At 36.3% G+C, this 23929-nt stretch overlaps 1 non-coding gene and 1 pseudogene across 1 annotated transcript; both read left to right on the top strand.

Annotated features, from left to right (window-relative positions):
• Positions 1-2643: 2643 nt before the first annotated feature.
• Positions 2644-2751, top strand: LOC141624845 (small nucleolar RNA R71). The gene has a single exon (XR_012534649.1). It is a non-coding gene; the product is annotated as a small nucleolar RNA R71 (small nucleolar RNA).
• Positions 2752-20295: 17544 nt separating this feature from the next.
• LOC141621442 (glutamate receptor 3.4-like) overlaps positions 20296-23929 on the top strand; it is a 36762-nt pseudogene continuing 33128 nt past the window's right edge.

Here is a 23929-nt window from a genome sequence, read left to right as displayed (position 1 = left end):
AAAAAAAGAAAAAGAAAAACAGACCGTGTAAAAAAGGGAAGTTTGTGACGGTTTTACTCCTATGCATTATTTATATCTTTTTGAGGAGTTGTTATGTTGGTTAGTGAGTCTGTGTGCCAAAAGAGGGCCACTTGAGATTGATTTTATAATCGGTTGAGAATCGGATTTGCTTAATATGGTTTTGTTTAGGTGGTAGCTTGACGCTTTACCTCCACTTATTCCATAATTGTTTTGCTTTTCTTACCCGTAGCCTCACTTTTCCATAACTTTTGTAAGCCCTCGGCTGTGACAGACACTGTTTGGTTGGAATGTATGTATGGTGATTAGAATTGTCTATCATTTTAGTTGCAAGCATGTTATGTGGGTCGTAGTTTAGGTGAGTGACTATTTTTTCTTCTTCTCTAACAATTATGCTTACCCTTTGCTTCATGAAAGAAGAGTGACCCGTGAGAGTCCAATTTTAAAGGTCTTGCAAGGTTGACAGTTCAGCTTATTTATAGATACCATATAACTCATTTACGCTTGACTGTTGTAGCTATAAATGTCAGTTTTTGTTTGCATTAAACGGTTTAAGTGGATAAGTTATAGCTAGCTCTGAGTTTCATTTCCGTTCCATTAGTTTGCATTTAGTTTACTCGAGGACGAGTAAAGGTTCGGTTTGGGGAGATTTGATACGTGCAATTTATATAGTCTTTTTAGCCTCTTATTGCACGCATTTCCATGTCATTTCTATAGTTTTGTATTGCAAAATGCCCCTAATAGTCTACTTTGGTTTGTTTTGTCTCATTTGCAGGAACGGGCCTCAAAGTGGTGAAATCGTGCCTTATTCGTTCCTCCTAGCATGCACCTATGGGGACGGAGGATTTAGAGCGGAAATGCCATGCCTCGGGAAGCGTGACGGAGTCCTTAGAAGCTGACCAAACGAAGATCAAGTTGTTTTCAGTTGTTGAGTACTCGATCGAGAGCCCTTTTACTCGATCGAGTGGTTTTGACGGTTGCTGGAGTTCGATCGAGTCCCTGCTGAGCTCGACCGAAGTGGGTTGAATTAGAAGCTCTCGATCGAAGGCCATTTTTGTTCGATCAAGAATATATGCTGAAGAATTACTCGATCGAGAGGTCTCAAATGCCTCGATTGAGTACTTTACTTATTTACATGGGATTTTATTCCGTGATTAGTTAATTTTTTAGTTAATAAACTCTTCCCTATATAAGGAATACGTCATTAGGTTAAACTATTATCTTTTATTATACTTTACACTCTTAATCAGTCCCTAATTTTCTTTAAGCAAATTTCTCCTTTCTCTTTACTACGTTGCCTTGCTCTTTAATTCCGGATCTTATCTTTGCAATCTTTCTTCACTCTTTACTCTTAATTTAATTCTTCTTTGTTGCTCTTAATCTTTGTTCCTTACATTCTATTTTATTATTATTGTTATTAGTTTATGTTTCATCTTTATTGCTCATCTAATATGTCTTTCTCTAGTTTATTCATTGTTGTTATTGTTAGTAGCATTAATAGCATGAGTAGCTAATTCCCTCCATGTTAGGATTAGGGGAGCCATGGTAATGAGTTGACGATATTGTGAATAGGTTAGATGATTAAATTCTGAGAACTATTTCATTAACAATATAACTGTAATCGTTTAGTTGAGTGCACGCTTCTAAACCCCTTAAATTGGTTAAATTCAATCCTTGATCGGAAGATTGGAATGAACAGACCTGTTATGAACAGTAGACTACCCTAATGAGGACGGAAGTTAAGTTAGTTGTAATCTAGGGTGGATAGCGGACCGGAATGACCTTTCCCTTGACCTTCTCACATTAGTTCGTCTGAACTATTTACGACTGAGTCAATTAATTGCCATGGTGAACCAAATTCCTAGCATACTTCTCCTTATTTGATCACATTTTTTTCCTCTTTGCTTTTACTGCTCTTTTGTCTTATTATCTTGCCTTAATCTTTTTAGTAGTTAGAAATCAATTCAAAACCCCCGATTGTTACCAGACAGACTTAGATTAGCAGATAGATATAATAGCCTCCCTGTGGAGATCGAACCTACTTACGCTAGCTTCTGTTAGTATTTTTAGGTAATTATTTTTGGTACTAAAACGATGGTATCAAGCACAAAGGTATTTTGTTGTGGAGGATTTAGCATATTTGTGCTTTTGTAAGACAAATTTGGGTGGTGCTTCGAATTGGGATTGTAAGTATTTGAGAAAGTACCCGGTGGAAGTGTATTTTGTCTAAAACTTTGAAAAGCATTTACCTCCTCAGTGGTTGCCCTACACAAAGCGGTGCAATGTCCTGCACCTCCGCAACCTTCACATACAAGTATTTGGCTAGTAGTGGACAAAGCATTAACTTGTTGAAGAGATGAACCTGCATTTTGGGTCTCCAATTATTGTTGAAGCAAGGCAATTTGAGCCTTCAAAACGGATGTATCGGAAGACTCCTCCTTAGTCTTCAATGGCACACTTCGGGAATTGACATATTGCCAATCATTAATCGTCATAGATTCAATTGTAGCATGAGCAATATCGGTGTCAATTTGATCAAACCGCCCATTGTTGGCGAAATCTAGAACAAATCGGGACTCGGCACAACATCCATTTTAGAATGTAATAGCGAGAAACCAAGGATCCAACCCATGATGTGGGCATTGTATTTGCAATTCCTTGTACCTTTCCCAAGCTTCATATAGACTCTCTAGCCCTTGTTGACGGAACCCCGTGATTTGACTCCTTAAAGTTTGTGTTTTCTCCGGTGGAAAATACTTTTGATAAAAAGCAAGAGCCAAAGTATCCTAATTGGTGATCTCCATGGTGGTTTTATCAAGGCTATTGATCCATAGCTTAGCCTTGTCCTTCAATGAGAACGGGAAAAGTACCTCCCTTATTTGAGATTGTGTGACTCCCATTTGCTTAATCATTGAGCAATAGTCACAAAAGTTTTACACATGCAAATCGGGATCCTCCAAAGGACTTCCAAAAATTTGTCTTCTCTCCACAAGGCTAATGAAAGTCGGTTTGATCTCGAAATCGGTGGCTCCAATTTGGGTAGTAGTGATACCCTTAGGAAGCATAGCCGTGGTGGGCTTGGAATGATCGGAAAGTTTCACCATCTTCTTGATTGGTGATGGTGGTGGCGGTGGAGATGATGAACTAGAACCTTCTTCTTTATCACGAAGTGCATAATTGGCACGAATGCGAGCCAAACTACCGGGACTAGAAGAATCAGCAAGCTCCTTAAAATAATTAAGTTGGCTATGGAAGGTTATCTCAGGCTCCGGATCAAAAGGAAGCAATTCTCCGGTGCGAGACGACCTGGGCATAAGACAACAACTACATGAAACTTGTAAGTAACGGTCTCAAAGAACAAGTGTTCCTCAAGACAAACGAAAACAAGATAGAAATCAACATTGAAAATGCAACAAAACCGTGTTCCCGGTAACGATGCCAAAATTTGATAGGCCATCGCACACCTAACAAAAATACCCTAGACTTGGCTAGCAAATGAATGTAATAGAGTAGGGGCGAATACAAGGAGATGGGAGTTGCGTAGTGAAATGCTATTAATAGAATTCTATCAAGGTCGGTTATGATTGTTTGTTTGGTTTGGTTGGTAAACTTGTAGTAAAATGATGTAAAATTAATAATGATAAAAGAGTCTAAGGGAGTCGGGTCACACATGCAATTATGTAAATGCTCATATATGGAGAATTAGTGCACAGAGGACGTTTCAGTTGTCCATGAACAACCAAAAAAAGAAAAAAAACCCGTGAGTATGATAGTAGATTTGTGTCTTTTAAAAAAATGTCAGTTTTACTTGTTTTTCAAACTTTTCAAATTCCATACGTGTCCGTCTAAATAAGTCAAAGTGGTGCGTTCTGGAACCTCCTGGATCCAGACATTGTTCTGTCACCCCATGAGATGGAACCAGGTATTCTGCATTCCTTTGTCTAAATTCTATTGTTCATGGAAGAAAAACTATGAGTCCTAACTTGCATTACTTATCAGGTTCTAGTACAGCCGGAGGCTCCCTTGATAGGCTATCGCACACCTAACAAAAATAACCTAGACTTGGCTAACAAATGCATGTAGTAAAGTAGGGGTCGAACACAAGGAGACGGAAGTTGCGTAGTGAAATGCTATGAATAGAATTCTATCAAGGTCGGTTACGATTATTTGCTTGGTTTGTTTGGTAAACTTGTAATAAAATGGTGTAAAATTAATACTGATAAAAGAGTCTAGGGGAGTCGAGTCACACATGCAATTATGTAAATACTCATGTTAAACTAGGAATTGATAATAACGTTAATTGTTTAGGTCTAATGAAAACCACCTCTCGGCCTTATTGTCAACCATAGAACGGGTTCTAGCGAGCTCTTGCTATTACTAGATCAATCTACTAAAACATGCTTTGTCTAATTCAATTTCGTGCCTCTCGACTTTTAAAACAGAACTAAAAAATTTAATCTAAGATAGTGATCAATTATCAAAGACTAGCAAATAAAACAAGCATGTGATAGAAACTATTAAACGATATTATAGCATCCTAATTCAATATTACAAGTACTACATATGCATGGCTTCCCTAATCCCTAGACAAGATAAACTACTCACACATATTGAAAACTAAACTAATAACAAATGGTATGATAAACATGATGATAATAGAATTATAACTAAATGAATAATTGAGAATTAAGATATTGCAAAATGATGATAAAAACATAAATATTAGAAATAATGCTTAATCAAATAACAAAGGAATGATAATAATATGTAATTAGCAAAATAACTATGATGAATTATATACATGAAAATGTTATGCATAAACTATGATGAAAATAACTTAATAATAAAATGTAATAAACTAGTAAGAAAATGGAAATGCTAATGACGATAATGAAAACAATGTATCAACGATAATGATTAATGAATTAACGAAATAATGCTAGAAATAAAATTACCGTAACGAAAGAATAGAACTCGAATATGAAGAACACAAATGAAAAGCCAAATAACTTGAATGGAAAGCTTGAGTTATAACTTGAAATGCTAAAGGAAATTGTTTATAACAATAAGAAAATGCTTAAAGGAATTCTAAACTATTCTAAAAACTGAAGTATTGTGTGCTTAAGTGTAAGAAAGTGTATATCCTAAATGACGGATTCGATGCCCCTTATATAGAACTTAAGGGGTGAAACGTAAACAAAATAAATGCAGATGACCCCGTTTGGGGACACCCTACCCCGATCGGGGACGCGGGAATCCGAGTTATTCTCTTAAATGTCGTGATTAATTAACATAAGGGATCCAAAGGTTGCTCTTAACTCGTCTTAATTGCACAATTGGGAATCCTAAGCTTGCAACCTCACTTGATTATTTGGACTTCATTTGGGCTTGCATTTTCATTTCTTTGCTTGTGCATCAACCCAAGTTAGTTTCATGCTCGGGATTTTTAATTCTTCCCAAAATGCCCTTCTATGATCAAGTCTTATTTACATTACCTTTGTGAACTTTGGTGCTTGCCAATTTGACGGGAAAAAGCTATTGAATGCTTCATTTCCTACAAAATGCAATGAGTACAAGCAAAAACACCTAGAACACGGAATTAGCTCTCAAATGCACTTATAAAAGTTCAATAATCAAATAAAACCGAGCTAAAATAGGGAGTAAAATCATATATAAATTAGTCACATCAACAATGCAAAATGCAATAAAATCGTGTCCCCGGCAACGGCGCCAAAATTTGATAGGCTATCGCACACCTAACAAAAATACCCTAGACTTGGCTAACAAATGAATGTTGTAAAGTAAGGGTCGAACACAAGGAGACGGAGTTGCGTAGTGAAATGCTATGAATAGATTCTATTAAGGTCGGTTACGATTGTTTGTTTGGTTTGGTTGGTAAACTTGTAGTAAAATGAAGTAAAATTAATAATGATAAAAGAGTCTAGGAGAGTCGGGTCACACATGTAATTATGTAAATGCTCATGTTAAACTAGGAATAGATAATAACGTTAATTGTTTAGGTCTAATGACAACCACCTCTCGACCTTATTATCAACCATAGAACGGGTTCTAGCTAGCTAGCTCTCGCTATTACTAGATCGATCTACTAAAATATACTTAGACTAATTCAATTTCGTGCCTCTTGACTTTTAAAAGAGAATTAACAAATTTAATCTAATATAGTGATTAATTATCAAAGACTAGCAAATAAAACAAGCATGTGATAGAAACTATTAAACGATATTATAGCATCCTAATTTAATATTTACAAGTACTACTTATGCATGGCTTTCCTAATCCTTAGACAAGATAAACTACTCACACATATTGAAAACTAAACTAATAACATATGATATGATAAACATGATGATAATAGAATTATAACTAAATGAATAATTGAGAATTAAGATATTGCTAAATGATGATAAAACCATAAATATTAGAAATAATGCATAACCAAATAACAACGGAATGATAATAATATGTAATTAGCAAAATAACTATGATTAATTATATATATGAAAATGTTATACATAAACTATGATGAAAATAACTTAATAATAAAATGTACTCCCTCTTACTCGATCATATGTTATATATTGTATTTAACACAAAGACCGATGAAATGCAAGTGGATGTCTGACAAAGTAATATAATATTATTATTTCATCTACTTGCAAACTACCTTTAACATATAAAACATACCAAAAGTAGAAATAGATAACAATTCACTGATACACCCCAAAATGGAAATAGGTAACAAATGACCGGGACGGAGGGAGTAATAAACTAGTAGTAAAATGGAAATACTAATGACGATAATGAAAACAATGTAATAACGATAATGATAAATGAATTAACGAAATAATGCTAGAAATGAAATCACCGTAGCGAAGGAAATAGAACTCGAATATGAAGAACACAAATGAAAACCCAAATAACTTGAATGGAAAGCTTGAGTTATAACTTAAAATGCTAAAGGAAATTGTTTATAACAATAAGGAAATGCTTAAAGGAATTCTAAACTATTCTGAAAACTGAAGAATTGTGTGCTTAAGTGTTTGAAAGTGTATATCCTAAATAACGGATTCGACACATCTTATATAGGACTTAAGGGGTGAAACGTAAACAACATAAATGCAGGTGACCTCGATCGGGGATACCCCACCCCGATCGGGGACGCAGGAATCCGAGTTATTCTCTTAAATGCCTTGATTAATTAGCATAAGGGATCCAAAGCTTTGCTCTTAACTCGTCTTAATTCCACGACTAATTGCACAATTGGGAATCCTAAGCTTGCAACCTCTCTTGATTATTTGGACTTCATTTGGGCTTGCATTTTCATTTCTTTACTTGTGCATCAACCCAAGTTGGTTTCATGCTCGGGATTTTCAATTCTTCCCAAAATGCCCTTCTATGATCAAGTCTTATTTCCATTAGCTTTGTGAACTTCAGTGCTTGGTAATTTGACGGGAAAAAGCTACTGAATGCTTTATTTCGTACAAAATACAATGAGTAGAAGCAAAAACACCTAAAACACGGAATTAGCTCATAAATACACTTATAAAAGTGAAATAATCAAATAAAGCCGAGCTAAAATAGGGGGTAAAATCATATATAAATTAGACACATCACTCCCTCCTCATAATATGCAGGGCGACAGGCACACGGTATTCAACTTAGCTAACCAACTCCTATGGAACACCCTCAATAGGCAGGCTGACACCAAAGGGTGCTGGCAAGACAAGCTCCGGCTCACCAGCATCCCCGTAACCACCCCTAAGGTAGCTACTCAAACATTGGTCATTCTAAATGTACACTCTTAAACGCATGTGTGCAACGTCCCAGAAAAACTTTAAACTTGTCCTACGAATTGTGGCTGACGCCCCAGTTGGCTAAACCACGCAAATGCCCCAGTTGGCTAAAACTTCATATACGCTCCAGTTGGCTAGATCTTTGCATGACCCCAAGTGGAGCCACACTCGACACATCACGTATACATCCTGTCATGTCCAATAAAGGATCTATGGCGCATGTGCACAGACACTTCCTGCCACAAGGCAGGCACAATCAGACTTATTTAAAACATGTTAATAACACAGAATATATCCTGCCGCCAGGCGCAAACTATTCCTAACATAACCTGCCAGTAGACAGGCACCACATGTTCAAAATACTATTTGCCACCAGGCAGACAGATCATAATGTCAAATTGTTTGAAAATTACAATTTGCACCACACAGGGATAAGTCCCAAAAACCTAAATATTAATTAAAGGAGGGGGAGGGGGCTACACCAGCTCTACTCTCTCTTCAGCGGCCTTCTCTGCGCCTTCTGCTTGCTGACCTTGCTCCACAGGTCCCTTCTCCTCCTGGCCACCAGCTGCAACCACCTCTTCAAGAACTGAAAAGGCCTTTTCAGCAAACTCAGCGGCTGTGACGTCATCGACCGCTTCCATGGTGGAATCAACCATCTGCTCGGGGACTAGCAGAGAATTCACCTCGCCAACTTCAGGGACCAGACTCCTCATATCTGGAGGCACGGGGAATTCCTCAGCAAGGAGCCTCCTTTTTGAAGCCAGATCCCAAGAGGTATGCTTGCCCTCCTCATAAGCCTGCATGCATCTAATCCTACTAGACCATGTAGCATAGGTAGCCACATTGACAGCCAAATCAGAAAGTTCCTTAACTCTGGCCTCAGTTTTAGCCAGGCCATCCATCAATGCCTAGCACACCCCTGAGTACAGGAGAACTGGACATCATCCACTTCACTCTGCCTCTTCAGGTCCAAATTCTGCCTCCTCACCTCAGCCAGATGCCCCTTTAGCTCAGCGCATTCATCGGTCAATTTTCTATTTCTGGAGCTGGTAGTTGCGCATTCAATCTGAGACCTCTTCACTACTTGACGAGCATAAAGAATGTGCTGCATCACCTACAAACCAAGATAATGGGAAAATAAGGAATGGCCAGAAAATAAAGGATTACTAGTGGCTGGCAAAGCAGATGGGAAAGAGAGAATGAAGAAGAAAATAACATACCATAAAAGCTTCAACACACCCAAGATCCATAATGTCCTAAGGATCCAGATCGTCGAGGTCACGACGGCTGGTGGGTACTAGAAAATGCTCCATGTGAGGCCAGAAGGGAGCATGATCTGGGTCCCCGAATCTCATGGGAATCTAAATAGCGTAGCTCCCTTCTCCACGGACTAGGCTAGGAGTAAAATCTGGTTCCAGCCTTGATAGGGGAGTGGCGTCTAAACCCTGGGGCAGAGGGCAAGGTATAGTCCGAGTGGAAGTACGAGGAGTATGGTGAGGGGCAGGAGATTCAGAGGCTCTGCTCTTAGCAGCAGAAAAGGACGAGCTACCAGCAGCTCTTTTCCTAGAATTTTCAACTCGGATATCGATTGGGTCAAGCGGGGCATTACCTATGTTGGGAGTCAGACATCAGGTACCAGGTCAGGAACCTAACAGAATCAAACAGCAGAAATCCAGGGAGTCGAAGATATAGTGACAGGACTAAATCAAGTAAGCCTTACCTAAAGACATAGAGGTAGTAGATGGTTGGGCAGTTGATGGGGTTGCAGGAGCAAAATCGGCAAGGAGGGCAGGGAACTTCCTTCTTTCGGCAGGGAAGGATAAGATCTTGGCAACAACAATTTCTTCACTATCAGATTTGCGAGGTTGGACAGGACCTGCATGCAAGAGAAGAGTAAGCAGGTGAGCAAAGGATAAATGGGTCCAACACAAGTGACTTACTTTAATTTTGAAACCAATCCTCAAAGATGTAATCAGTCGGCACGCCTAGAGAACCGGTCTTAACGTAGAAAAATTTATGGAACCAGTCTTCGTTGTTGGACCTAGAAGAAATGGAGAGGAAATTTTCGTAACCGTCCTTCAACCTGAAGGTGTACTGTCCCTTACCCAGTGAGCGGCATTGGAATCGGTGTGCCAAATCACCAAGGCTGATTTTAGACCTTAGTGTCTGATTTAGGGCAAGAGTTGATAGCAGGATCCTCCAGGCGTAGAGGTTCAGCTGAGCAACGACGAAGCGATTTACCAAGATAAACTCTGGGATTATCGGAGGAAATGGAAATCTTAACCTGAATGGGTAACGATAAAGGCATATCCAACCGCTCCGGAGAGCATCGGCTTTTTGACCAGGAGAAGGGAGGTGGACCTCCACCTCCTCGTCGAGACCGAGGAGACTTCTGATTAAAGGAAGGTCGGCGGTAGTGAGGATGGAGTCACAGTCGTCTGGGTGTTTTAAAATGCCCTGTGAGGGAAACTCCTCATTGAGTTCAAGGTTGATTGGGGAATATGAAGAAGAGGAAGGACGTGTATTTCTTCTCGTCATTGTTAAAATAAAGAGAGAAAAGATGGTACCTGTGGAAATGATGGCGGCGGGAAGTGAAGCAGGCGGAAGAAGAAGAGGTGGGGAAAAGGGAGATGATATAATTTAAAAAAAAAAAATGGAAAAGGGTGAAGTAAAGAGAGAGGAAAGGGCGGCGGAGTGAATAAATAGAGGTTGGGGTGTGCGAGTAATGATAGGGGAAGTTAGTTGGGAGAGTATTGCATGGGAAGATACGAGTCAGTATACGAATCAAACTGAGCAATTTCCCGCTCAACAACTCGGAAGTGTGTTTCACAAGAAATTGGGGGCAAACTGTTTGGGCCTAATTTCAGATAACAAGACCAGGAACCAGAAGCATATTAAGGGCAGCAGTCAGGTCACGGGTAGCAGGTTAGCGAAGAGCTCAAATAAGGAATACGGTCTGAATGGTCCACGGCGGATATCTTGAAGAGCAAGCCATGTAACCGTAATAGGGTTAAGTACTATAAAAGCAAGGAGAATATGAGGAAGAAGGGCATTCAACATACAATACGAGAAGCCTCTTAATCGCGCACTAGTAATTAGCCGCCAAATTCAATTGTATTCGTGACCTAATTGATTGCTAGTGAAATACTTGGTGGGATTCCGTCTCCTCCGCGGTTGTTTCCCGTTAGGATTTTTCTTCGTCACCAAACCGTGTGTCTCCTTCTTGTTTGCATTTACGTATGTTCTATACACGCCATACAATCACATAAATTATATAGCAAATCTCGCGATTATAGAATAAGCCTACTTTAACTCACCCTCAACAGAAAAGCGGTAAATATACCAAAACAATTATATTCATCCTTTGAGGACAAACCAAGTACATTCTTTAAAAGGAGTAACCAATAATGAAACCTAAGCATTTAAGCTGTCCATGCAAAATACACACATTAACATGAAACTTAATCGAGGTGTAGAAGATTCTATATACCAAATATAACCGTATCATCTTCTAAGCAATGAGGATCATGTCCAGCATTCTCAAGGATACATTTAGATTAGACATGTGACTGACACTATTAAATTTCCTATCTCGTGCCGAAGAGGCCAGAACAGTTCTAGCAGCATGCATCCACGGAGTTGACAACTTAAAACTACGGCATCCTTGAGTTTGACAGCTAGGAAACTTGTTCAACGTTCAGCATATGTAACGTGCCAAATATCAAAGATTTGCTGTACGTTTATAATCCTTAATTGATTGCCCCCAAATACCATAATGAGGCTGCTGCACCTTTATGGACCGGTTATGATGTACGGAGTACATGACAAACAATGCCATAACCAAGACGTACCGTCTTATCGATTATCAATTTGTAGATTATCCGTTGAATGGGATACTCGGGTTCTTATTAAGTTGGTGCTAGTTAGTAAGATTTGTCAAGTTGCCCTTAAATTTCCTTGTATAAATTCCACAATCCTAGCTATGGGTTTAGCCGGTTGCACGTAGTCACGTTGGTTGTTGCCGTGAATTATCGCAGTGAGGTACTATAAAATGGGCAGCCTGGATACTTAATTGATGCCCACTTACTAGAGACCGGGTAGAGTCAATGCCGACTTGCCGTGCTTACAACTTAAAACGCATTTAATTTACAAGCTTTACCGACCACAATTATTTTCGCTTTTCTCATTTCATGTAATACTCTATGTCCCCTCTGTCCCAGTCATTTGTTGCCCTTTTTTTATTTTTTGGTGTCTAAGTCATTTGTTGTCCTTTTCTATTTTAAAAATGAATTTGATGAGTAATTTGATCATTCACACTCAATTTATTCCATTTGTGATTTAGTAATTGGTCTTCTCCCCTTTCCTTCCCTTGGTCTTTGTGCCAAAATCAAAGGACAATAAATGACCTGTACGGAGGGAGTATAAATTAAGGGAAATGTTATACACAACCCAATGAGTTGTATTTAAGCATTTAATACCCTTCTAAATTTGGTATTAATTTAGAAATTAGAGAATGAATTACACATGAATCAATGCAATTAATGTATATATGAAGTGTTTATTTCCTTTTTAAATTTCTTAAATACAACCCAATAACCCATTGGGTTGTATTTATCATAACCCTATAAATTATGCTGTGTATTTAACTTTTGTAGTTATTATACCTCTTAAAATTTAACTCGAACAATATATCATTAGTTGTTTCAATTTAAGAACGCTAATTACATTAAATATGATTAAAATATTAATATTATTATCAATATCAATTTAAATATGATTTAATTTTTTTAAAAAAATATTTTTTTCAAATTTAAAAATGCTAAATAAAAAAATCTTATAAATTATTTTTGACCTGTATTCTGACATTGTCCATATTTGTGACAATAATAATAACCCCGCCCATATGTCCCATACATGAACCTGATCCGTTTGACCGATCTACTAATTATTTATAAAATTCATTTATTTTTATTTTGAAAGATTAGCTGTTAAGCGATGATTGTTAATTAATTGGGGGATGCGAGTATCTTCTATTCTTCATTCTGCGATTCATTTGATTCCTTTAACTTAAATCATTTGTCACAAAATATTCCTATGCCAACTTTTGTCAACCGTTGACCATACTTCTCTTAACACGCTACCGATGACAACGTTATATTATGCATTGTTTAGTGTTGTCATGCAAAGCCTGTTTTATTTTTTTAAAACAACTCTCTACCAATGTGTAATATATAAATGATTATAAATTTCCATTTAAGACGGGCACTATCCATCTTAGACTTAAAACGAATTAAGTATCATATCACTTATATACATAAGACAAATATATTGTTTTCCCTATGCATTCTTTATACACACAAGTAGCATGTACTTGACCCGTCTTAATCTTAAGATGAATTGTGTCGTCTTATAGGAGACTTACTGATATGTAGTTGAAGCTATTTAAAAACCCGGATCGTAAACATCGACGACGTTTTAGTAAACATCGACGACGTTTTCATTGCAAAAGACGACACTACCTCTACTCTCTCACTAACAAACACATTTTCCTCTCTAATTCAAAAAAACCCAAAAAAATTAAAAAACCACCCACCAATTAACCACCACCACCAACACTCGATTCCCCCACGCCACCACCATGCCCACCACGCCGCCAGCCCATGACCACCACCGGTGCCACTACTTCCGCCACCACCATAAGAAGTTAGTCTCAATTTTTTTTTTGTTTAAGTTAGCTAAATTCTTGTTAAATAATTGCTTTTAATTGTTTGTTTCCCTTCCCCTTCCCTTATTGTTGTTAGTAATTGATTATATGACTTTAATTTTGTTATTTAATTGAATTAGTTTGTAAATTAGTTTATGTCTTAGGTTTTATTAAACTTAATTGAATCGATAAAATATAATTAAAAGGCTACCCTAAAATGACAAATAAACGTCACCTAGACAAAGGCACGTACGATCCAAAAAGCCACCTAGATTAAAATTTACTATGACATGGCATATTTAAATGTGATGTTGCATATTTTTAATGTGACATGGATTATCAATTTATTATTACATGACATTAATTTAAATCATTTATCTATAAATTAATTTAATTCGCTTATATCTATAATATGAAAGGATATTATCATTATTCTTAAGCTAATTTTGTATATTAAATATATTGTCTTCCAAAATTTATATAACCCTTACAAATTTACATCAAATTTCATAATTTATAATTAATATTGACATTTTAATTGAAATATTGTAATAAAACATGTTAATAAATTTCATAATTTATAATTAAAATTGAAATTTTAATTGAAATTTTTGTAATAAAACATGTTAAGTAATTAATTAAACCTCTTCATATTATTAAACACTCACCATTATTAACATTTTCCTATTTAATTCATTGTTTTTTTTAATAAAACCTGTTAATAAATTACTTAAACCTCTTCATATTACTGAACACCCACCATTATTAACATTTTCCTATTATTTTTTTTTAATTAAACATGGTAATAAATTGATTAAAACTTTTCATAATACTTAACACAAATTAAATTAATTAAAAGTTTTTCCTATTTAATTACTTTTTGTAATATAATATGTTAATAATTTTATTAAAACTCCTTATATTACTCAACACCCATTATTTTCATTAACATTTTGTCCTATTTAATTCATCTCTTGAGGTACTCGGCAATCAATTATCTAATTTAATAATACCACAAAATAAATTAAAAGTTAAATTAAAATATGGGAATTTATGGTTGTGTAATGACTATAAAACCTACAATACCTATAATAGTTTCTATTCACTTTATTTATTTAAAACATGCCCATTTGTCATGAGTTTCTAAGTTGTGGATTGTATTTTATGGTTGAATTTATTTATTTGATTATATTGATTATATTGAGTATACTGAGTATTATTGTCGAGTATTATTGTTGTTGTTGTTGTTGTTGTTGTTGTTGTTGTTGTGTCTAATAAAGTATATTTTAATTTGTTATGTTGTTGGTTTTATGAATCGTTTGCTTTATATTTGAATTCATGTTTTTCAGTTGGTTTAATTTAAGTGACTTACATGTGACAATGTTTTGATTCGTTTGTCAAGTTTTTGCCAGGTTGATGTTTTATCTTTTGGTCAATGTATTTTTTATATAACTTTAAAGCACCATGAAACGTATGTGAATGCAGATAAGACGAACCATCACGTGGGTAATCTGAAGAGGGAAGAAATACAAAAGGCGCGAAACTGAGGTAAAATTAAAGGTAAAAAAACGTAAGGTAGAAACTGGTAAGTAATGGATGATTGTTGATCTCAAAATAGAAGTTTTATAATATTTCTTTAAATTTGTTATTAAACGTATATTGTGGTGTAATTTTACTATTATACTTTCCCGATCAACCTATTTGGATTTGTATTTTTGTATTCACGAGTATAATCATCTCTAACATATATTTTTCTTTTTCATTTTATATGAACTATCAGGGCATGTAATAAAAGGAAGCGAAAGTGAACCTTCGAGTAAATATTAAATAGTATGATTTCTAAATTCTACTTCATATGCTTTTAAGTTTATGTGTTTTTTTTTTTGTCAAAACAGGAATAATACATAAACTTACTCTCATAATTTCCTAATAAAAAAAAACTACTCATAAATAATGGTAAATAAATAAGTACAAATAATTGAATGAAAAATCTTTAAAATTTCACAATTTACTTTTTGAACCATCATAACAATAATTAATCATTTTAATTATGTCATTTCCTCTTCCAATTTAAGTTTTCACCAACTCCCGCCTTTTGATTGTTTTTCTATAAAATTTACTTTACTTTTGTAAGTGGTTTATGCTTTTTTAACCATTATAAGATGATAGTTGATCTCAAAATGGAGATCTTATAATATTTCTTTAAATTTGTTATTAAGCGTATATTGTTGTGTAATTTTACTATTATGCTTTCCCGATCAACCTATTTGAATTTGTATTTTTGTATTCATGAGTATAATCATCTCTAACATATATTTTGCTTTTTCATTTCATATGAACTATTATCAAGGCATGTACTAAAAAGAAGTGTACTAAAAGGAAGCGAAAGTGAACCTTCAGATAAATATTAAATAGTATGGTTTCTAAATTCTAATCCGTATATTTTAAGTTTATGTGTTTTTTTTTCAAAACCGGAAGAGATTATTTTATAGTCTTTAATACTATTTTTATTTTTATATAGGATCGTGGACATAAGTATAACAAGAGATGGATCAAATTCTTGAAATAGTAATAAGGAACTTAGAAATTTTTATGAACCTTTTGGAGTTCGGATTTAGGGAATATAGTTTTTTAGATTATTGAGCAATTGAAATGAAAATTTAATTCGTAATACATGGAGTAGATACCGACCAACCGTTGAATCGTATCTAATATTTTTCTATCGATATACTAAATATTTTTCGGATGTAAATAATATTTGAAGCATGCACATGGTGATAAGACTTCAAAGATATTTACTTTAAAGATATTTCTATAGGAGGGTTGATGGAGAGGTCTGGAAATAATTTGGAGATGACTATACTGAGGTATTGAGATTACAACCTTATAAGGTGTCATTGAAGATTTTTCCATACTGAATTTTTTATATACGGATGGTTTCAACTTTTAATATTTAAAAAACTCACTTTATTATATTGCGGAGTAAAACACTAGGATATATAATGAGTCGTCTTTGTCATTGCTCCGTTGTCAAGTTTCTCAAAATTAGTAGCTACCACATTGTCACTTGCAGGATTCGATTTAAAAATAAACCAAAGTTGTCAAAGAAATAAGGTATTAACTAACTAATTTCTATGTATTTCAAGACTGTATATTTTTAAATGGATCAGCAACTAATTGCTCGAACAAATATTAACAATAATAAAAATATCAAAACTAAAACAGATAAACCCGTGAATTTCACGGGTAACAAACCTAGTTAGTTTTGAAATAGGTTAGTTTTTCTTGTGAATTTCTTGTTAATTAATTAGTATGATGTTAATTTTATTATTGTTTGTAATTAGGTTGATGTTGTTTGCGAAAATAGGTTAGAATTTGAGACGATTTTTATTGTTGTTAATGCGTTTGAAGTGTCGATTTGGGGAAGGGGATCAAGACCATGGATCAAAAGTTGAATCTCAACAATTGACCACGGTCAAACGTTGAGATCCAACGTTTGAACCATGGAGAAACGTTGAGGTTCAACGTTTGAACCATAGGAAACGATGGATTCTAACGTTTATCCATGGTAAACGTTGGATTTCAACTTTTGGCCATGGTTCCAACGTTGGGTTTCAACATTTGGCCATGGTCAATTGTTGAGATTCAACTTTTGTCCATGGTTCCAACGTTGGGACTCAACTTTAGTCCATGGTCGATTGTTGAATTTCGACTTTCGTCCATGGTCAAACGTTAAGATTCAACTTTCGTCCATGGTCGATTGTTGAATGTCAACTTTTGACCATGGTACGTTCAATTTTTTTTTAAAACCGTGTTTTTTGCTATTATTTGCCGATTTTTTTATTTTATAAGTTTTCTAGTCGATTAGTGTGTTTTCTAACAACTTTTATTTTATTAATGCAGATGGAAAATCGAAATGAGAGAGGAAAGGCCATCATGCAAGCTCCGCCTCCGCCACCCATACACGACCGTACCGATGGGTGGATTGTTACGATGTCGAAGCGTCGTTTGCGTGTTAAGCAGGCCCACCAAGAGCCACCGCCACTACGAGAGCCGGCTCGCATGGTTATGATGCCTACTCCCGGTCACGTCCGTAGTAATTCGGAGGAGGCGAGGTCATGCGAGGTTGCCGTTAGTTACCGGCATGTTAGAGAGGATGAGCCGTCGGATGAGGGTTCGGAGGAGGATGTGGATGTTGGAGAGTATCGGGTCCTAGAGAACCCATCATCCCAGAGATTATTGACTCAGAGGTTGGGCCGGGATCATAGAGGATGCTATTCGAGTGTAAGAGAGACGTCCTCTAGCACGGATAGGTCGAGGAGGCCGAAGAGGGATACTTCTTGGATCCTGAGAGAACGCTCAGTTGTTGCCCTTGTTTGATTGTCTTGATCGGGTTGATTCCTATGCTTGGGGTGTCGCTTGTTTGGCTTAATTGTACCGACAGTTAGGGATAGCATCGCGCCGAGATAGTACTGGTGTTAGTGGGTGTCTACCGTTACTCCAGGCATGGATATATGAGTACTTTCCGAAGTTCCGACCCGACGTCGGATTCTTTCTTGAGGACCGACCTCTAGTCGAGGCTTGGGCCCGCTTGCCTCGGGCTAAGGGCGATTCTCAGACTTTTCAGATGTATCGCCATAGTTTAGACGATCTTAGGTCGGAGCATGTCCGATGGTTGCCCTACGGGAACCGTCCCCAGGTATCTTGCAGAGTATTGCTTTACTCGGGTTTTATCAGACATCTTGATATAGTAGAGTCGTACCAGCCTGATCGGTGCATGCGTCCGTTTGGGTACCGTCAGACTATCCCGTACCCGATGCCGATTCCGTCTCTTGAGTCTCGCCCGGGGAACGGGAATTACAGGCTTCAGTTCGGGGAAGAGCCCGATAGGACATGGGGGATCGCAACTTCAATCATATCGTTATGGCGTCTGTCAACTAAAGCAGTTATGCTTTTCGAGTATGCTGAGGGGTACATGAGTTGGTATGCGGATATTTCACACCCCTATTTCTATCCCCCCTCACACCGCCTCCATTTTCGTACTGTCGAGTTTCATGAGGAGCCGGAGGTCGCCCTAGCTCTTAGTCGTAAATTCAAGAACGTCTTCCAACAACCTAGTGAGGAGATGGAGAGAGAGACTCTAGAGGATTTGTTTGCGGACATGCGTCCCTACTATGAAGACGTGTATGACGACTAGTTTATTTTATTTTTTATGTTTGTCTCTTTGTACGGATTATGTTGGCGGGGTAACCCATGTCTTTTACATCGAAAATAACTTGCCAACAACCCGTTCTTTTTTCTGTTTTTAGCTCCGTTATTTGCTTTAACCAAAGCAACCCCATTCTCGAACGCAACTTTATTAGCCCAATTGAAAGCATTGTCACGCGTTTCGAAATCTAAACTAGTCACGAACAACGGGTTGTAATCAATTGAATTCTCGCCAAAAGTCTCCCATGAAACCTGTTCCAAGCAATACAGACTATAGTTAGACAATAAAAACGATACATAACCTAAATAAATTGCGTAAAACGAAAGCAAAACAAGATAAAACGAGTAATCCATGGCTAAACCACGAGACTCAACAATCGACCATGGCCAGCAAACATTATGTCTAAACGTTCAACCATGGCCAAACAGGGAAAACCAACGTTCAACCATGGCCAAACAAGGAAACTCAACGCTCAACCATGGCCAAACATTGGTTTCCCACGTTTGGACCATGGCAAACGAAGGATTCCCACGTTTGGACCATGGCCAACGTTGGTTTCCCATGTTTGGACCATGGCAAACGTTGGTTTCCAACGTTTGGTCCATGGCAAACGTTGGTTTCCTACGTTTCGTCCATGGCTGAACGTTGGATCTCAACGTTTGGTCCATGGTTCAACCTTGGGTGCACAAATTTCAGATTTACGCAGAAAAATCGCAATGTTCGCTACTACTAAGTTAATACGTGACGTAAATCAACTATCGAATAGAATTAACGATGCGCAAAAAAATGAAAATTAAGCAAATAATGAAGCGATTAAGTTGTTTACGTACCGGTGATTCGGGATCCGTCATGTTAATTAATCTTGTTAATTGTTGTTGTTGGTTTTTTTTTAATTTAGTTGATTTTTACTAGAATTTGAGAGGAAAATTTTTAGAGAGAGAAAGTAGTGTGTGAGTGCAAGGGTAGTCATCGTCTTCTTTTTTTAAAACGTCATCGATAGTTACTAAAACGTCGTCGATGAAAATCAGCCCTCTAAAAAAACTTTGTACTCGATCATTTAATAATTTTTTCGGATAGTTGCAATTTATTTAAAATTCTCCATATTTCCAATGGAACCAAACACTCATTACTCTTTGGTTCTGGATTATGATGGAGTCAAGCAAAATGGCTTACTAAAGTGGCTGCACTTCTTTCTCTTGTGAAGTAGCAGTCCTTCGATGCAGTTCTCGACGCAATTTTCATCTTAGGTCATTCGGATGTAGCCTCTTTGTGTTTCTAACACAATGGTAAGGTTGCGTACATCCGACCCCTCTTACCCCGTAATTTGCGGGAGCCATTGAGACATTGGGGTAATATTGTTGTTGTTGTAGTAGTTGCAATTTATTTAAACTTATTAGCAAGTGGAGGGAAGGAATTTTGTAATATATTTTTTTATTATCGATTTTGTAGATTACACATGTTATACGTAGGCATATCATGTTGGACAATATCGTTGGTCCACGGATATATTCTTATAATTATATCCTCGACAAATTGTATTTATGGGTTGATAGATTGAACAATTGAGCTAGAAGACATTTTCTTACTTGAAAATGGATTTCTATAATTATATCCAAAGACAAGTTTTCTTAAGTTTGCTGGTTTTGTTTGTTATAGTGGTTGGAGGAAAAGCTCAAATATCTAATAATGCATCTACTACTTCAGCATCTTCCAGGCCAAAATCTGTTAATATTGGTGTTCTTTTCACTTTCAATTCCATTATTGGAAGAGCTGTGAGGCCTGCCATTGATGCTGCTGTTGATGACATCAATTCGAGCCCGAGTATTTTGAATGGTACCAAGGTAAACATCATTGTTCATGACACAAATTGCAGCGGATATATTGGAACTATCGGAGGTATTTATTTCCTCCTTTCATTTTAATCATTTGTTTTACTCCGTATTTATTTAGTTTCTTGTTTCCTGCTTAGACCATCTCCAACCATGATTTTCTCACCTCCTCATCTCACTCTCTCTTATCACTTCTCACTCATCCACCTCATTATTCCTCAACTTTTCAATTTACAACCAAAACACTTCTCCAACAATAATTTACACTTATTCCTCATCACTCTCTTTCATCATTTATCTCTCTTAGTTTAACATACCCCACACATTTTTTTTACATTAAAATCTATTTTCGTAATTTGTTCGGGTTTTCAACTCGATAATTAATCGACTTCAGTTTTATTAATCGACTTCAGTTGTCACCTTTATTTATGTGTTAGCTTTATTTCCGTCAGCTTTATTTACGTGTTAGCTTTATTTTTTATCAGTTTTATTTATGTGTTGTCAGTTATCAGTGTAATCGTTTTTATCAATATTTAATTGTACTCCCTCTAAATTCTTATTTTTGCCCCATTTCCTCTTAATGGCAACACATTTGTGTTTGCCTCATTTCTTAACTTTCTATTTTGAGACATATTTTTGACCATATTGTCCTTATACTTTTTTGTATTTACAACTTTTGCCACTCAATTAAGGACAAACACTATTAATTTTTCATTATTTATTAGTTTCCTCCATTTTAAGTACAACCCACTACCAACTTATACATTAATTTTTCATTGTTTATTAGTTTTCTTAATTTTTGTGCCCAAATAAAATGGGGCAAACACTATAATTTGGAGGGAGTATTAGAAATGTGCACTTGCAGTGGAAATTGTCCTTTTGCAGTGGAAATTGTCCTTCAGCATTGCGCGTTTCCTTCCTTGCATAATTTATCGCCTTCGGTTTTATTATAAAAAAAGTAAGACGTCCATTAAAAAACGATATTTAAAAGTGTAAAGAAAATCAAAAAAGGAAGAGAAAAAAAGTGGGTGAATATATGTCAATATTACTACCTATTTGTAGAGGAAACAAAATAGAAATTATGATGTAATTATTTTAAAAAAAAAAATTAATTACAAAAGTGCGTGGATATATATCAATATTACTACCTATTTGAAGAGAAAAAAAGATACAAATTATGGTGTAATTATTATTTTTAAATAATTAGTTACATATTAATTATTGGGGAAAATAAAATTTGAAGACAAAATAGTTAACAAAATACAAACATGACTAAAATAATCTCCACAAAAAGTGGGCCCCCTACCTTGGATTGTGTAAAAAAAATATTTTAGCAGTAGAATTTGGTGTTCACGCTGTGCGTTTTCTTCCTTGCTTTTCCGCTGTGCGTTTTGTTCCTCGCTTTTCCGCTGCAGTATATTCATGGTTGGAGAGCTTTAGTTCCTCAACTTTGCTCTTCCTCAATTTTTCAAGGAGTCTATTCCTCATGGTTGAGGATGCTCTTAAGTCATCTATTTGCATTTATTTGGTTATGGCTGACATAGTTTTGAAAGTTGGAGGGAAATGCAATTCTGCATGGTAAACTAAACGTAGTCACCATTAGTTAGAGGTTTATTGTTTAAATTTGTTGGTACGTTTGGACAGGGGAAATATAGCAAATCACGCCCATAAATTTGATATTATGTGCAATCAAACCTCTTAACTTATAAATGTGGCAAATCAACCCCATAAGTTTCTCTTAATGTGCAGTTAACTTCGTATCTTATTTTCAAGAATAAATTTTCCTAATTAAATATTTTACTATTATTAAAAATCAAAATTATTGATTAATTTTAATCCTAAAATTCTTGATTATTAAAAAACATGTTCAAATATTTTTTTAAATTTTGGCGAAAAATGTTCCTAATATGAGAATTATTAATGATGTTACAATGAAAAGTTACATGACCAAATTTTTATTTATACTAAACTTGGTTCGCATTTTTCGTTGAATATGTAAATATTATATTTAATTATTTAAGAAATATATTTATAATAGTTTTTATAATAAAAAAATAATAAGTTTTAGTTAAAAAAAGAGTAAAAAACTTTATTTGTGCTTAATTGCACATTTTTGGAAAGTGATGGGGCTAATTTGCTACAAGTGAAACTTAGGAGGCTGATTTGCACATAGTTCATAAGTTATGGAGGTAATTTGCTAACGCAACTTGGGATGAAAAGTAAAGGATTATTGTTTATGTAGAATAACGTAATTCCCTGATTTGGGAGATCTTCTTATTAACATATATATAGTTACAATGTATAACAAAGTATCCTAATTACAAGGAAAAGATATGGCTAACTATGGAAACAATATAACTAATTGATACACACTATCAATTTACAATATTTAACTAATACACCCCCGCAGTCTAAGTGGGAGAGGAACGGACGCTTAGGCTGGAGCGAAAGCGTGTGAAAAGGTGCTTGGGAAGTCCTTTGGTAAAAATGTCGGCATATTGGTACTCGGAGGGAACATGAATAACCTTAACTTTCCCAAGTTTAACTTGATCGCGAACAAAATGAATATCAATTTCTATATGTTTAGTTCGCTGATGTTGGACTGGGTTGCCGGATAAATAAACTGCGGCGACGTTATCACAATAAACAAGGCTGGCCATAAATATGGGAGCGTGAAGCTCAAAAAGTAAGTTTCGTAACCAGCTCGGCTCGGCAACTGTATTAGCAACACCCCTGTATTCTGCTTCCGCGCTAGATTTTGAAACGGTAGCTTGACGTTTGGATGACCAAGACACCAAGTTGTCACCAAGAAAAACACAATAGCCGGAAGTAGACCTGCGTGAGTCAGGACATCCACCCCAATCCGCATCGGAATAAGCCGTTAAAATATTTGTGGCGGGTTTTGTGAGGGTGAGTCCATAATCGAGTGTCCCCTTTACATAGCGTCAAATTCGTTTCAAAAACTGAAAATGGGGCTCACGTGGGGTGTGCATAAAAAGACAGACCTGTTGGACCGCATAGGAGATATCGGGGCGAGTGATGGTTAGATACTGAAGAGCGCCGGCTAGCTGCGGTAGAGCGTGGAGTCAGCGAGAAGAGGGCCTGCAGTGGAGCTTAATTTCGACCCGGCTTTAACAGGGGTTGACATGGGATTGCAGGAGGCCATCGATGCACGGCTAAGTATGTCACGGGCGTATTGATTTTGCGATAAAAACATCCCATTTGTTGTGCGTGTTACCTGAATCCCGAGGAAGTGATGCAGCTTAACAAGGTCCGACATTGCAAACTCCTTTGATAAATCATCAATAATGCGTCGAAGTAAGGAAGTGCTAGAGGCCGTTAAGATAATATC

This window comes from Silene latifolia, chromosome X, assembly GCF_048544455.1.
Source record: "Silene latifolia isolate original U9 population chromosome X, ASM4854445v1, whole genome shotgun sequence".
Classification (NCBI taxonomy): Eukaryota; Viridiplantae; Streptophyta; class Magnoliopsida; order Caryophyllales; family Caryophyllaceae; genus Silene; species Silene latifolia.
Note: the sequence above shows the minus strand (reverse complement) of the source record. Positions and strands in the feature narration are given on the sequence as shown.